At 38.3% G+C, this 14,877-nt stretch overlaps 1 protein-coding gene across 1 annotated transcript in view; it reads right to left on the minus strand.

Moving 5' to 3' along the window:
* LOC141391512 (parkin coregulated gene protein homolog) overlaps positions 1-14,413 on the minus strand; it is a 30,762-nt gene extending 16,349 nt beyond the window's left edge. Inside the window, exon 1 of the mRNA XM_073964390.1 lies at positions 14,287-14,413. The gene's annotated coding sequence lies outside the window, so the exon portion shown is untranslated. The remainder of the gene's footprint in view (positions 1-14,286) is intronic.
* Positions 14,414-14,877: the final 464 nt, after the last annotated feature.

Genomic DNA, 14,877 nt, shown 5'->3' on the forward strand with positions numbered 1-14,877 from the left:
GTACCTCCCACACAAAATTTCGGAAAAGTGCAGGTTAGGACCTCCCCTCAAATCGTTTTGATTTTTCTTGCAGCAGATTGCACTAAACGTTTTTTCAGTGGCAAGTCCATACTTCTTGAGAAAATGACCCTAAAACTGTAAAAACCCCTTACGGCCAGTATGTGTTCCCAGCAAAATTTGACGGAAGGGGTTCTTTGCGATGACGTGATTTCATGTCATCTTTTGCATTGGTTCAAAGGAAGTCGTGGAAGATCCGATCTTTTCATTAGGATTTGAACCAATGCAAAGGAAGTCGTGGAAGATCCGATCTTTCCATTAGGATTTGAACCAATGCAAAGGAAGTCGTGGAAGATCCGATCTTTTCATCAGCATTTGTACCCATTCCATCGATCCAATAGAGATGACGTTTGTGTTTTTATTTACACACCTGTTTATTTTCATTTTGGTATGTTCCAGTACTGCAAAAATCTACTAATTTTTACTATTTTTTCCGATAACATAAAGGAAAAATTGTTACGTTGTAAAAATAAGTAGATTCTTGCAGTTTCTGGAATAGACCAAAGTTGTTAGAACTGTCGTCGTGATGTTGTCTTACATTTCCTGCATATCAAACAACTAAAACTTCTAAAAAATTGGTATTATATGAAGTCCCAACCATCGAGCTAAAAATAGAATCGGACTGCACACATTGCTATTTTAAAAGCTCCCTTGTCTGTTCTAAATCTGACATAGAATGAAATCAATCAAATCTCGCTTCTTGGAATTTGAAAAAAAAAGTCCGAAACGAAAAGGAACAAGAATCTGAAAATAAAGAAGAAACTACTTTTGGAAAGAAACAATTAAAAATAAATTAATTAAGCATAAATGGTATTTTCCATAAAAAGTTTCTCCTCCCCGTTCGTTATATTTTGTTCTTAGAGATCCCTAAAGCAAGCCGGGTTATAGATCCCTACATATTTCCGTCACTAAACAAAAGAGTATAAATTACCAAAATGTTGTTATAAAATAACAAAATTATATAATAAAAGTAATTTACGAAATAAAAATACTTAAAGGAGTGCATTTGGAGTCCATGTCGAAATCTGAACTGGTGATGGGAAGATAATTGAAAAAACCTTTTGTAAGATGAAAGAATATCAGTTGCGGAGAACGGAGGAAGTAATCTTTTGCGTTGCAGCGGTGGTGATTACATTGCAAATTTGGATGTAAACTTTTGAAAAACTAAACTGATAAATTAATTGTAGCTATTTCATGAATTCGTTTGAATTAATAAAGAGTTTTGTTTTTCATGAAAACCATATTTCAATACAGCATTTCATTTTCCAAACAATACATGAAAATTTCATGCCAAGGGGTTGGTGAAAATGACATGCCAAAGCATTGGTTAAAATGACATGTCAAAGCATGGGTGAAAATGACGTGTCAAAGCATTGGTGAAAATGACATGTCAAATCATTGGTGGAAATGACATGCCAAAGCATTGGTGGAAATGACATGTCAACGCATTGGTTAAAATGACATGCTTAGGATCCAGAAAAGAACGTCATCTTTTGGGGTCCACGCTCATATAAAATTCATCGATGAAGATGCTAAAAAGATGACATGCTAGATCACTTGCACCCATGATTGAATGTCATCTTTGGCATCGAACATTTTGCTGGGTTGTGATAGATGGAAGACATTAATCGAGCGTGTTGGATGTACCATCATTCCGAGAAGCAAACATAGATTTGGACCACCACCTTGTTGCAGCAAAGGTATGTACCCGATTAAACGTAGCAAATAGAGTGCGAACAGACACAACACGGAAGTTGGACATCGGTTCAACTAAATGGCCCAAATGCTTAATCAAAGCACTCCACGTCGCGATAACATATCAGAAAAGTCGAAAAGTATTACCCACTCCATGCAAACAACCGCAGAATCGAACAATGGGGCATATAGAGCTTCTTTACAATGAATAGCAACCCGTAGCGCACAACAGAGGTTTCGGGAGAAGATGAGAGAGGAGAAACGTTTTTTCCGCGGGAAAAATAAAGAAGGTTGTTCACTGTAAGATTTTCTAAGAAATGTTGGGTCATCATTGGTCAGGAAGCATGGACTTGCCCATAAAAAATATATAATTGTAATCAGAATCACAAGGACTACCTCCTATGAAAATATCGAAAAAATTTCTAACACTCCATAAACTGCACTTAAGCGAATATTTTTGACCTTTTTTAAGGTAGCTAAGAGTTATCCGATATAGTCCATCTTCCAACATGACTTAGGTTTGAAAGAAATATGTATTGCAATGAGTAAAAGTTTGGACAATGTCTGGTCACGCCTTTCTCTAGTTATGGTGGCCACCATCCATTTTATGCATACGAAAAACATTATATTACAATAAAGATACCACCAGTAGTATTTACCGTAACAATTTCAAAACGATACTCGAACATCCGTGAACCTGATCATGCTGATCGTTCATTTTAGTTGGTACGGCAGGTTTTTAGAGTTTATCTAAGGAATGTTGTCTTTATTTATAGTAGTATTGGTTTCACCTTCGGTGGTTCTGTCCAGGTGCGACAGATTGATCTGCACGACCTTAAGAATAATTGATCCCCCTACCTGCATGTTATCCAGCAGGTTTTCGGCATCGTCCACTTCTTATACGTCGCCTTCTCTATTCGGACCATGCGGGAGTAGGATTATAATTTTGATCTCCCTTGTCTCAAAGAACAGCTTGTTTCCCTGTCTCTCCAGTCTCAATTTTTTCATCGATCGGACCATAATTGTGTCATTTAGAGAATTTTGGAAAATGTGAGTTTGTCCCATACAAATTACTATGAAAACAATGATCGACTGGTTGGTTGGAAAAAAACAATTACTTACTTACTTAGCTGGCCCATTACAGAACATTTGTTCTATAGGCCGAACTAAGATAAGATCTCCATTCCTCTCTACTTGTTGCTTCGCACTCTGGAATACCGCGCCTTTTCATCTCATCATCCACTTGTTTGCGCCATCTATTCCTTGGCCTGCCAATTCTGCGTGCACCGCCAAGCCGTCCGTATTTATACGCCTTTTAAGAGGGTTCATCTTCGCTCATTCTTATGATATGGCCTAGCCAACGCAATCGCTGCATCTCGATACGTTTAACTACATATTGATGTCGTTGTATAGCAGATACAGCTCGTGGTTCATGCGACGTAGATATTCTCCGTCAACGCAGATTGGTCCGTAGGTCTTTCGAATAATTTTTCTCTCAAACACACCAAGCACTGCCATGTCTGCTTGCGCAAGTACCCAGGCTTCGGAGCCATACATCAGCACGGGTAGTATCAGTGTTTTGTAGAACGTTATTTTTGTTTGACGAGATGTGGCTTTGTTTTTAAACTGCTTACTTAAACCAAAGTAGCATCTGTTGGCCAATACAATTCTTCATTTTATTTCACAACTGATGTCGTTTTTTGTGTTTACGGAGGTGCCGAGGTAGACGAAGTCTTTTACTACCTCAATATTATAGGAACCAACTTCCACAGTTGGTCCGAGCTCAATGGACGCATTGCGCGTCGACACCATCAACTTGGTCTTCTCACCGTTTACCGCCAGACCCACTTTAGCAGATTCTGCTTTGACCTTCATAAAGGTATCAGTTACTTCTTTTACTGATCGGCCCATGATGTCTATATCATCATCATAAGCAAGTAACATGTGACTATTGGTGTAGATTGTGCCACTTCTTTTGACGTTTGCCTCTGGTATAACCTTTTCTAGCAGGATATTGAAGAGGTCACACGAAAGGCTGTCTCCTTGTCTGAAACCTCTTTTGGTACCAAACTCTTCGGAGAGGTTCTTTCCTATTTTAACGGATGACACCGTGTCAGTTAAAGTCATTTTACAAAGCCGGATGAGCTTTGCGGGGACACCAAGTTCAGACATGGCTTGGAATACCTTTGAACGCAGCGGTCTGTCGAAGGCTGCTTTATAATCGACAAAAAGGTGGTAGGTGTCGATCTGCATATCTTGGGTCTTCTCCAGGATTTGCCGCAGGGTAAATATCTGGTAAATGGTGGACTTGCCAGGTCTAAAGCCGCATTGGTATGGTCCAATTATCTCGTTGGCCATAGGCTTTAGTCGTTCGCACAAAATCCCTGACACGATCTTGTAGGCAATAGGGAGTATACTTATGCCCCTATAGTTAGAGCATACAGTCTTATCTCCCTTCTTGTGGACGGGGCACAGGATACTCAGGTTCCAATCGTCGGGTACTCGTTCTTCCTGCCAGATGGTGCTAACTAGCTGATGAATACACATTATCAGCGTGTCGCCTCCGGTTTCGAACAGCTCGGCTGGTAAGCCATCGGCCCCTGCTGCCTTATTATTCTTTAGCCGATTTATTGCTGTCTTTACCTCATCTTGGCTGGGCGGTATATATTCAATACCATCTTCTGGGATTGGGACTGTGGTATCTTCGTCGTCTTCCCTGCTATTGGATACCAACATATTTGAAAAATGTTCTTTCCATATCCTGAGTACACTATCTGATAGATAGTAAAAAAATAGTATAAACAATTAATACCACCAAAGCAGGGAAGTGTGTGTTTGTTATCGGGGTGAGCGGGCTGACCTCCACATCAAACCAGGGAAGTGCGGCGCAGCGAATAGTGCCGGTACGACCAATGTCGCCGGCTCCTACCTGGAGATTCGTCAGAGAACCGAGACTAGAAAATGAGCCGGCGGTTACATTTCCCTTAAGGAGTGCAGAAACCTTAAAGTCCTTAGATCCAAACCTAAAAACATGTCAACGAGATTATGAGGGAGAAGAAACTAACTAGACGAGCGTACAGAGTGGCAAGTGCTAGGAAAATATAACGCAACCGTTGCATATCAAGCAGCGTAGTTAAGAGTGTGGTTGGAGGTTTAGGAGTAAATTGCAGTAACTTTATCTTATGTGACACTGTAGTTTGTACCATCTGGCCTGCCACTGAATTCCATAAAAGCGTTCAATGACCTTTCCCCCTATCGTAATTAGAACTTTTTAATAAACTTAATAAACCACATTACAAATAAAAATTGTATTTTCCTAATTACGGCCAACAATTAAAGGAGTATCTCATTCAACTTTAATGTCATTTAAATTGTTTCCAATTTTCATTTAGCCTATAAGGACAATTTCATTTCATTTGAAATTTTATTTTCTACTCTCCTTCTTTAAATATGACGACGACAAACCCATAGGTTTCATTCACTCTAATACCGAGTTGAGGGGAGAAGGGGAATAAAAGTACTAAGCCAACAAACTAAATGCAAAGTTTAAATGTTGTTGTGTAAATATGATTATGTGTTGTCAACGTAATTATCTTTATTTGGAAAACCCCAAACTAATGCTGCCAGTCTCCCTGACCATCCATCCACCCAACAGTTTGCCTAGCTAGCAGCTAAAGCCGACTATATGTACAAAATTGTTTGCCGCAATGCAAACTATTTATTTTGTTTACACAATACTTTTTCTCGTTAAAATGAATTATATTTTATTTCGTAAATGTGTGTGTTCTTTTTTTCCAAATTCTGAGTTTTTAAAGCGTCCTCTCTCACAATATTTCAGGGTTATTATTGACATAACAACAGCAACAACAACAACGAGTGCACTAAAACAACATGAACAGGGGAAGTTGGCAATAAAAAATTACGTTTTCAGCAAAATTTGCGGAAATTTAATTAACGCAAATGTTGTCAGCGGTTTTTTGTTAAAAAGCGGGCGAAAAAATTATGATTTTTACATGAACATTATTACCACAAAAATACATATGTTAGTTTTATTGTGTGCAAGGATGTGCTGGATTAAATTACAAGGCTTGGTGTGTATGGTAGAAACTACACTTCCGTCAAAAACGTCGAAAAGCACTGCATTTTTCCAAAAAATATGTGTATATAGAACATTTTCCAAACAATCAAGGTGCAGTACTGACAGAAGGATTGCCTCTCAGGAATTGCGATGTATCATTCCAACGCACCGACTTCAAGAAAATCGTTATATGACGCGACGTTTCACTTTAATGAATTTTGGATTTTATGTTTCCAAAGGTAAAAAAACATTTTCACAAAATACTGCCTATATACAGAGGTCCATGTTTTGGTATAGCCCCCACAAAGCGGTATTGCCCGATTTCAGGTATTTTTAGGTTTTTATCGATGTTTTCAGCGCAACAACTCTCGTGCTTGTACTTTTTTGGTACGTCGGACTTGTAAACAAGTAGCAACAACTTGTGTGCGTTGACTGTGGGTACGTCGGACTTGAAAAAGAAGTAGCAACAACTCATGTGCTTTAACTTTGGGTAACCCGGACTTGTAAACAAAAAGCAACGACATGTATGGTAGGCTCTAGAACTATAAGTTACATCTGACGTCTGGTGGCCTTATAAAAAGGAGTGAGGAGGCTATAAGACTCACGAGAATAGTGAAAGGTGAAGTATAGACTGAGTGTGAACGGCGAAGAAGGCCAGTCTCCTTAAGCCACCCAAGCACCGGTGAGTTTCTATTAGCCACAATCGCAAGGAATCTGGAGTACCACAAAACACACGAAGAACGCGAGTTTCCTTAAGCCTCCATCTTAAAACACCCCGAGCACCGCGAGGAATCTGGTATACTCCCATAATACCGCGAAGTAGGCGAGTATCTCAAGCCACATTCTTAACGCACCTTCACTGCGCCGGTGAGTTGTTATTACGAGGGCAGTTCGGAAACTTCTTAGCCTAACACAAAAAGCGCGGTATAAACAGAAAAAAGTTAAGTGTTTTGGAAACTTCTATCTCTGTTATGAACACATGTTAAATTTTGTTTCGATCTGGAAACTCATTCATATAGAAACAGGTGTTCAAAAGAGACGAATCCGCAATTTTTTTACAATGGAAAAATTAGAAATGCGTGCTGTCATTAAATCTATATATATAAAAGAGTAAAGTGATGATGTGGTCTACAACGCCCATACGAAACGGCTGAAGCTAGAATCCCCAAATTTTGTGTGAGGATTAGTCTTGGGGCAAAGGTGCTCGATAAGGCTGGGTTTTTGGAAGTTCGTCCTAGAAGGGTACGAAAAGTACTAAAAATGGTACCATTTGTGTGGGGGGCCGACTAAGAATCAACGCCCAGACGAAACGGCTGAAGCTAGAATTCCCAAATTTTAGGTGAGGATTAGTCTTGGGGCGAAAGTGCTCGATAAGCTGGGTTTTTGGAAATTCGTCCTACAAGGGTGCGAAAAGCACTAAAATGTACTAAAAATGGTCAAATTTGTGAGGGGGCCGACTAGAAATCAACGCCCAGACGAAACGGCTGAAGCTAGAATTCCCCAATTTTGGGTGAGGATTAGTCTTGGGGCGAAAGTGCTCGGTAAGGCTGGGTTTTTGGAAATTCGTCCTACAAGGGTGCTAAAGCACTAAAATGTACTAAAAATGGTCCAATTTGTGTGGGGGGCCGACTAAGAATCAACGCCCAGGCGAAACGGCTGAAGCTAGAATTCCCAAATTTTGAGTGAGGACTAGTCTTGTGGCGAACGTGCTCGATAAGGCTGGGTTTTTGGAAATTCGTCCTACAAGGGTGCGAAAAGCACTAAAATGTACTAAAAATGGTCAAATTTGTGTGGGGGCCGACTAGGAATCAACGCCCAGAAGAAACGGCTGAAGCTAGAATTCCCAAATTTTAGGTGAGGATTAGTCTTGGGGCGAAGGTGCTCGATAAGGCTGGGTTTTTGGAAATTCGTCCTACAAGGCTGCGAAAAGCGCTAAAATGCACTAAAAATGGTCAAATTTATGTGGGGGCCGACTAGGAATCAACGCCCAGAAGAAACGGCTGAAGCTAGAATTCCCAAATTTTAGGTGAGGATTAGTCTTGGGGCGAAGGTGCTCGATAAGGCTGGGTTTTTGGAAATTCGTCCTACAAGGGTGCGAAAAGCACTAAAATGTACTAAAAATGGTCAAATTTGTGAGGGGGCCGACTAGGAATCAACGCCCAGACGAAACGGCTGAAGCTAGAATTCCCCAATTTTGGGTGAGGATTAGTCTTGGGGCGAAAGTGCTCGGTAAGGCTGGGTTTTTGGAAATTCGTCCTACAAGGGTGCTAAAGCACTAAAATGTACTAAAAATGGTCCAATTTGTGTGGGGGGCCGACTAAGAATCAACGCCCAGGCGAAACGGCTGAAGCTAGAATTCCCAAATTTTGAGTGAGGACTAGTCTTGGGGCGAAGGTGCTCGATAAGGCTGGGTTTTTGGAAATTCGTCCTACAAGGCTGCGAAAAGCGCTAAAATGCACTAAAAATGGTCAAATTTATGTGGGGGCCGACTAGGAATCAACGCCCAGAAGAAACGGCTGAAGCTAGAATTCCCAAATTTTGGGTGAGGATTAGTCTTGGGGCGAAGGTGCTCGATAAGGCTGGGTTTTTGGAAATTCGTCCTAGAAGGATGCGAAAAGCACTAAAATGTACTATAAATTGTCTCATTTGTGTGGCTGACCGCCTTATAATCAATGCCCAGACGAAACGGATGAAGCTAGAAGCTTGAAATTTTGAGTGTAGGTTGGTGTTGGTATGTTGGCGTGAGATAAGGCTCGGTTTTTGGAAATTCGTACTTTTGGGTACGAAAAGTACTAAATGGTACCAAATTTGGTACAATATGAATTTAAGTGATCGGATAGAGCTGGAATAGTGAAATTTGGAATTAAGATTACTATTGGAGTGTGGGATTGGGATACTTTTGGAAATTCGTACTTATGGCAACGAAGAGTACCAAATGGTACCAAATTTGGTATAATTTGGATTTGGGTGATCAGATACATTTGGAATCCTGAAATTCGAAATTAAGATTAGTTTTGGAGTGTTGGATAGAGGTAGGTATGGAAATTCGGACCTATGGGAACAAAAAGTACTAAATGGTACTAAATTTGGTACAATTTGGATTACGGTGATCTGATGCAGCTGTAATTCTGAAATTTGAAATTAAGATTACTGTTGGCGTATAAGATTGAGGTAGTTGTAGAAATTCGTACTCATTTGTACGAAAGTAATAAATGGTACCAAATTTGGTACAGTTTGCAATTGGGTGAATCGATATAGCTGGAAACCCGAGATTTGGAATAAGGAGTACTGTTGGAGTGTAAGATTGATAAAGTTTTGGAAATTTGTACTTATGGGTAGGAAAAGTACTAAATAGTACTAAATTTGGTACAATTTGGATTTCAGTGATAGGATACATTTGGAATCGTGAAATTCGGAATTAAAATTGATGTTGGAGTGTTGATAGAGGAAGGTTTAGAAATTCGTACTATGGATACGAATAGTTCTAAATGGTTCCAAATTTGGATTTGAGTTATCGGATATATCTGGAATCCTGAAATTCGGAATTAAGCTTATTGTTTGAAAATGTGTACTTATGGGTACGAAAAGTACTAAATGGTACTAAATTTGGTACAATTTGGATTTCGGTGATCTGATGTAGCTGCCATCCTCAAGTTTGGAATTAAATACCTGTTGAATTGTAGGATTGATAAAATGTTGGAAATTTTTAGTTATGGGTAGGAAAAGTACTAAATAGTACTAAATTTGGTACAATTTGGATTTGAGCGAACGGATAGAGTTGGAATCAAGAAATTTGGAATTAAGATTACTTTTGGAGTGTAGGATTGAGATATGGAAGTAGTTTTTGAAATTCGTACTTATGAGTACGAAAAGTACTAAATTTGATACAATTTGGATTTGATTGAACGGCTAGAGCTGGAATCTTGAAGTTTGGAATTAAGATTAATGTTGGGGTGTAGGATTGAGGATGTTTTGGAAATTCGTACTCATATGTATGAAAGGTACTAAACGGTACTAAATTTGGTACAACTTGGATTTGAGCGAACGGTTAGACCTGGAATCTTGAATTTTGGAGTTAATATTACTGTTGGGGAAATGCGTGCTTATGCTTACCAAAAGTACTACATTTTGTACAATTAGGATTTGGATGAAATTATAGCGCTCGAATCCTAAAATGTGGAATTAGGTACACTTAGGGGTACAAAATGGTTCCATGTATGGTACAATTTTGTATTGGATGAACGGATAGATCTGGATTCGATTTAAGAAATATGTGCCATAAATATACGAAAAGTTGTAAATGGCACAGGATTTGGTACAATTTGTTATTGTGTAAAGGGAATTTTGAAATAATTGGAGGAGGTTCGTATTTATGTATTTACATGTAAAGTACTAAATAGTTCTATAATTGGTTTTGAGGGAACAGATAGAGCTGGAAATGAGGATGGCGGTTGTTGGGTTAGGCCATATTTGCGCTGAGAACCTCAATTAAAATATCTCAAAAAATGTGGATTGCTCTTGTGTAGGCGTGACAAAATGTTTCCACCATTCTATATTATATATTGTTTATTTGTTTTGCATATTTAACGCATACGAAGTAGCGGGCACTTTGCTAGTATTTACATAATTACATAAAAAAGGTTTATCGGGACAAGAAATTCATAATGATATGGTGAATGTGTTAGGTGAAAGTGCTCCTTCATATGCATTTTAGGATATTTGTTCCATTTGACCTTCGAATTGGTTGTAATTTGGTATTTTGCGCTTCTCCAAATTTTGTTTATATAGGTCCACGTTTTGGTATAGCCCCCATATAAGGCCCCATATATAGTACGCGTCATTTTAAGATATTTTGAATGTATTAGTCCCATTTGACCACAGAATCGGTTGTAACTTTGCATTTTGCGTTTCAAGAGGCTAAGAAACATATCTACCATAAAATGTTTAGATATATATAAAGATATTTTGAATGTATTAGTCCCATTTGAGCACCGAATTGGTGGTAATTTGGTATTTTGTGTCTCCAGAGGCTAAAAAACATTTCTACCAAAGTTTGTTTATATAGGTCCACGTTTTGGTATAGCCCACATATATTTTGAATGTATTAGTCCCATTTGACCACAGAATCGGTTGTAAGTTTGTATTTTGTGTTTCCACAGGCTAAGAAATATTTCTACCATAAAATGTTTATATAGATCGTTTTGATATAGATCCCATAGGTTTTAGCCTCATTGTCGCAGCGAAATGGCTGAAATTTGGTATTTAGTCTTCGTTGGGTGTATAAAACTTTCCCACGGAAATTTGTAGCTATAGGTCCACGCCTTCATATAGCCCCCATAGGACGGTACCTCCCGATTTTCGGTATTTTGAAGGTTGTGGCCTCAATATTCCACCGAAATGGCTGAAATTTGGTGGTTAGTCTTCATTTGGGGTACAACACATTCCATATGAAATTTGTCCGTATAGGTCCACGCCTTCATATAGCCCCCATAGGACGATACCTCCCGATTTTCGGTATTTTGAAGGTTGTGGCCTCAATATTCCACCGAAATGGCTGAAATTTGGTGGTTAGTCTTCATTTGGGGTACAACACATTCCATATGAAATTTGTCTGTATAGGTCTACGCCTTCATATAGCCCCCAAAGAACGGTATCTCCCGATTTTCGGTATTTTTAAGGTTGTGGCCTCAATATTCCACCGAAATGGCTGAAATTTGGTGGGTAGTCTTCACTTGGGGTATAAAACATTCCATATCAAATTTGTCGGTATAGGTCACACGTCCTCATATAGACCCCATAGAAGGTATCTTCCAATTTTCGGTATTTTTGAAGGTTTTAGATATGCTATACTACCAGTTTTGAAAGGTTTAGCCTCATTATAACACCGACATGGCCCGATTTTAGGTATTTTGAAGGTTTTAGCCCCATTATTCCACCGAAGTGGCTGAAATTTGGTATTTAGTCTTTTTCCGGGCTACAAAAATGCCCCTCAGAAATTTGTCGGTATATGTGCATGTTTTGGGGGGGTATCCCCATAGAATGGTATATCCCAATTTTCGGTATATTGAAAGTTTTAGTCTCATTATAACACGGAAATGGCTGCAAGATGGTACTTAGTCTTCGTTGAGGGTATAAAACTTCCACCTGAAGTTTGTCGGTATAGGTCCATGTCTTCATATAGCCCCCATAGAACGGTACCTCCCGATTTTCTACATATAGCTCGTTCTCCACCATAATAACTTTTATTTGGTATTAAGTTTTTGATACAGATATGAAGCAAGCATTCCAGCCGAAATGTGCCGGTATAGGTCGACGTCCTCAAATATCCCCATAGGGCCGTAGCTTCCGATTTACGGTCTTTTGAAAGTTGTGGCCTCAATATACCACCGACATGACTGAAATTTGGTATTTGAATTGCCACGGGTGTACAAAATATTGCTGAAGAGAATTATTAGTATAAGCCATTTTCTTCAAATAACCCCATAGAAGTGTACTTTCCGATTTTCGGTATTTTAAGGTTGTGTCATCAATATCCCATCGAAACGGATGGAATTTAATATTTAATCTCCGTTGGTGGTATAAAACTTCCCACCTGAAAATTTCCGGTATTGTTCCATGTTTTTATATACCCCCCTAGAAAGATCCCTCCCAATTTTCGGTATTTTGAAATTTTTAGCCACAATATTCAATGGGAATAACTGAAATTTGGTATTTAGTCTCTTTATCGGTACAGGTTAACGTTTTATACAGCCTCCATAGAACGGCGCTTCCGATGTTGTTAACTATCCAAATCCAGAATATCCAGGTTTAGGTCTAGTCGGTTTTGCCCAATTTTATGTATTTCGCTCAATTCGGAAAATTGTAAATATTGGAAAGAACAAAAATGTCGCACCATATTAACTGTTTTGAAAGGAGTATTATCAGTTGAGATATATGTACTACTCCTGCAATTAAAGGAAAAGTTTAGTACTTTCATAAACGAAATAAAACTAATTGTTCCTATTCACTTCAGTACAGTTCGTGGTGGAGGGTATAAAAAGTTCGGTCAGGCCGAACTTAACGCTTTTCTTACTTGTTTATTTTATTTCTTTTATTTCGACATCTGCAGTATTTGAACACACGAACTTCTGCTTTGTAGCCTAACACCCTACACACTCGGCCACGCCCACGAACATAGGTTGTTCCAACGTGTACATATGCTACAGTTCTTTGATTTAAGAAAAGTACCCGGCCGACGGTGAGCGTTGAACACACAAGCTCTGTGCCACCGTACTCATTACTTAGTAAGGACTAATATAAGTAGTTATTTTTGTATACATTACTTTGTAATTGGTTACATAATGACTAACGGATCCGAATTTTTGTTGGGATATTTTCACTTCTAAACATCCAAATTGCCCAAATTGCCACGATATATACTTTGATAGAGACCCGATATAAAGGTACCACCAGGTTGAACACATTTTTTTGTTGAATAAGTTTTACACCTAAAATTGTGAACAGGAAACTGAACCAATTATTAATTTTTGTTAAGAATATTTAATGGTGGAGGGAATAAAAGGTTCGGCACGGCCGCACTTTATGACTTTTTACTTGTTATGTTTTGTATGGGAGGTACCCTAACGAGCTGACGAAACTTAATGTAAATTCGATTTCCTTCGAGAGTTATCCTGGTTAACAGCATACATTTTATACCCCGTTTACACTTAACCGGGTTAACCCGGTGGGTTTGGGTTTCAAATGTCAATTCCAAAGCGTAAACGTCAAATAAATCCTCATAAAGAAGGTTAACCCGACAAAAAGCTATAGTGCAAACGTTTTATACATGTTATGTAAGTATGTATACCTTTTTTGACAGTGCGATGCAACACACCATTACTGATTGTGTTGTGTTTTTGTTGCCGGTTAAATTATGAGTGGTGTTGTATTTTTCAGTTTCATGATGCAACCATTAAAAGTTAGATATCCCTGAAATGTTTACATAATGGTCAGATGCATCAAAAAACAGGACTTTTATAAACTGTCTGTGTTTTTGCGGTAAACAACATACAAATACATTTGTAATATTATAGTGAAGTAACAAAAATACAAGACATGAGTGATGTATATTATATTATTTTTAAGATACGTTTATCTCACTTAAATTTGAAAAACTTAGAGAAACAGGTTATTCAAATAACTCTGTTCTACAATATTTAAATTCCTGATTCTTGCTAGTCAAACAGAAACGCCTGATAAAACACAATTTAATCATTCATTATTTTCATTAAACACCATCCTCCATTATATTTAATCTCATCTCGAAAGTTTTTTTTAATGGCATCTGGATTTCACATCCCACATACACACACACAATCACACACAGCTGTCAGCGGCAGATAAGTTTAAGATAATAATAAAATAACACGTTGAGAAAAAATTAATTTATATTTGATGAATATCAAATATTTACTCACATTTAAATTTAACACTCATGCACCCAAAATCTGCACATTAATTTACACAAATACATGCACACACTCAGCGACTCTCTTGAATTATGCTTGATGTGTGTGCATGCCCCTGGAAATGAAGAGAAAAACTGAATTCAATTTTCACTTTGGTGTTGTGATTTTGCAACGAATAAAAATTGTGAATTCACACCAATACACGTTAACACATACGCATATGCATTCGCACACACAGATACTCACATGTACATACAGGAAGAGAGATGCACGCAAAGGGTAATGATGCGAAAAATGTATATTTTCCAGGCGTGATGCACTTTTGACATTCACAAATCAAGAAAACTAAAAATGCAACAAATGATAGCTCCTACCACCCACCCCCACCAAACAACCATCATTGGAAAAGTTTCGATCTGCAATTTGCGTAAATGTATGAAAAGAACACATTATGTTTACTAACATTTAAGTTATGTGTCATATATGTGGGGTGTTCCATCGTGTTTTGAAGATTCGTGGATCCGATCATTATATTAAAATATAGAACATATTTTTATCAAACATGGAATTACAGATTCCGAAGCTAAACGAAAACTCGGG

This window comes from Musca autumnalis, unplaced genomic scaffold, assembly GCF_047663935.1.
Source record: "Musca autumnalis isolate F117 unplaced genomic scaffold, ASM4766393v1 scaffold_1, whole genome shotgun sequence".
Taxonomy (NCBI): domain Eukaryota; kingdom Metazoa; phylum Arthropoda; class Insecta; order Diptera; family Muscidae; genus Musca; species Musca autumnalis.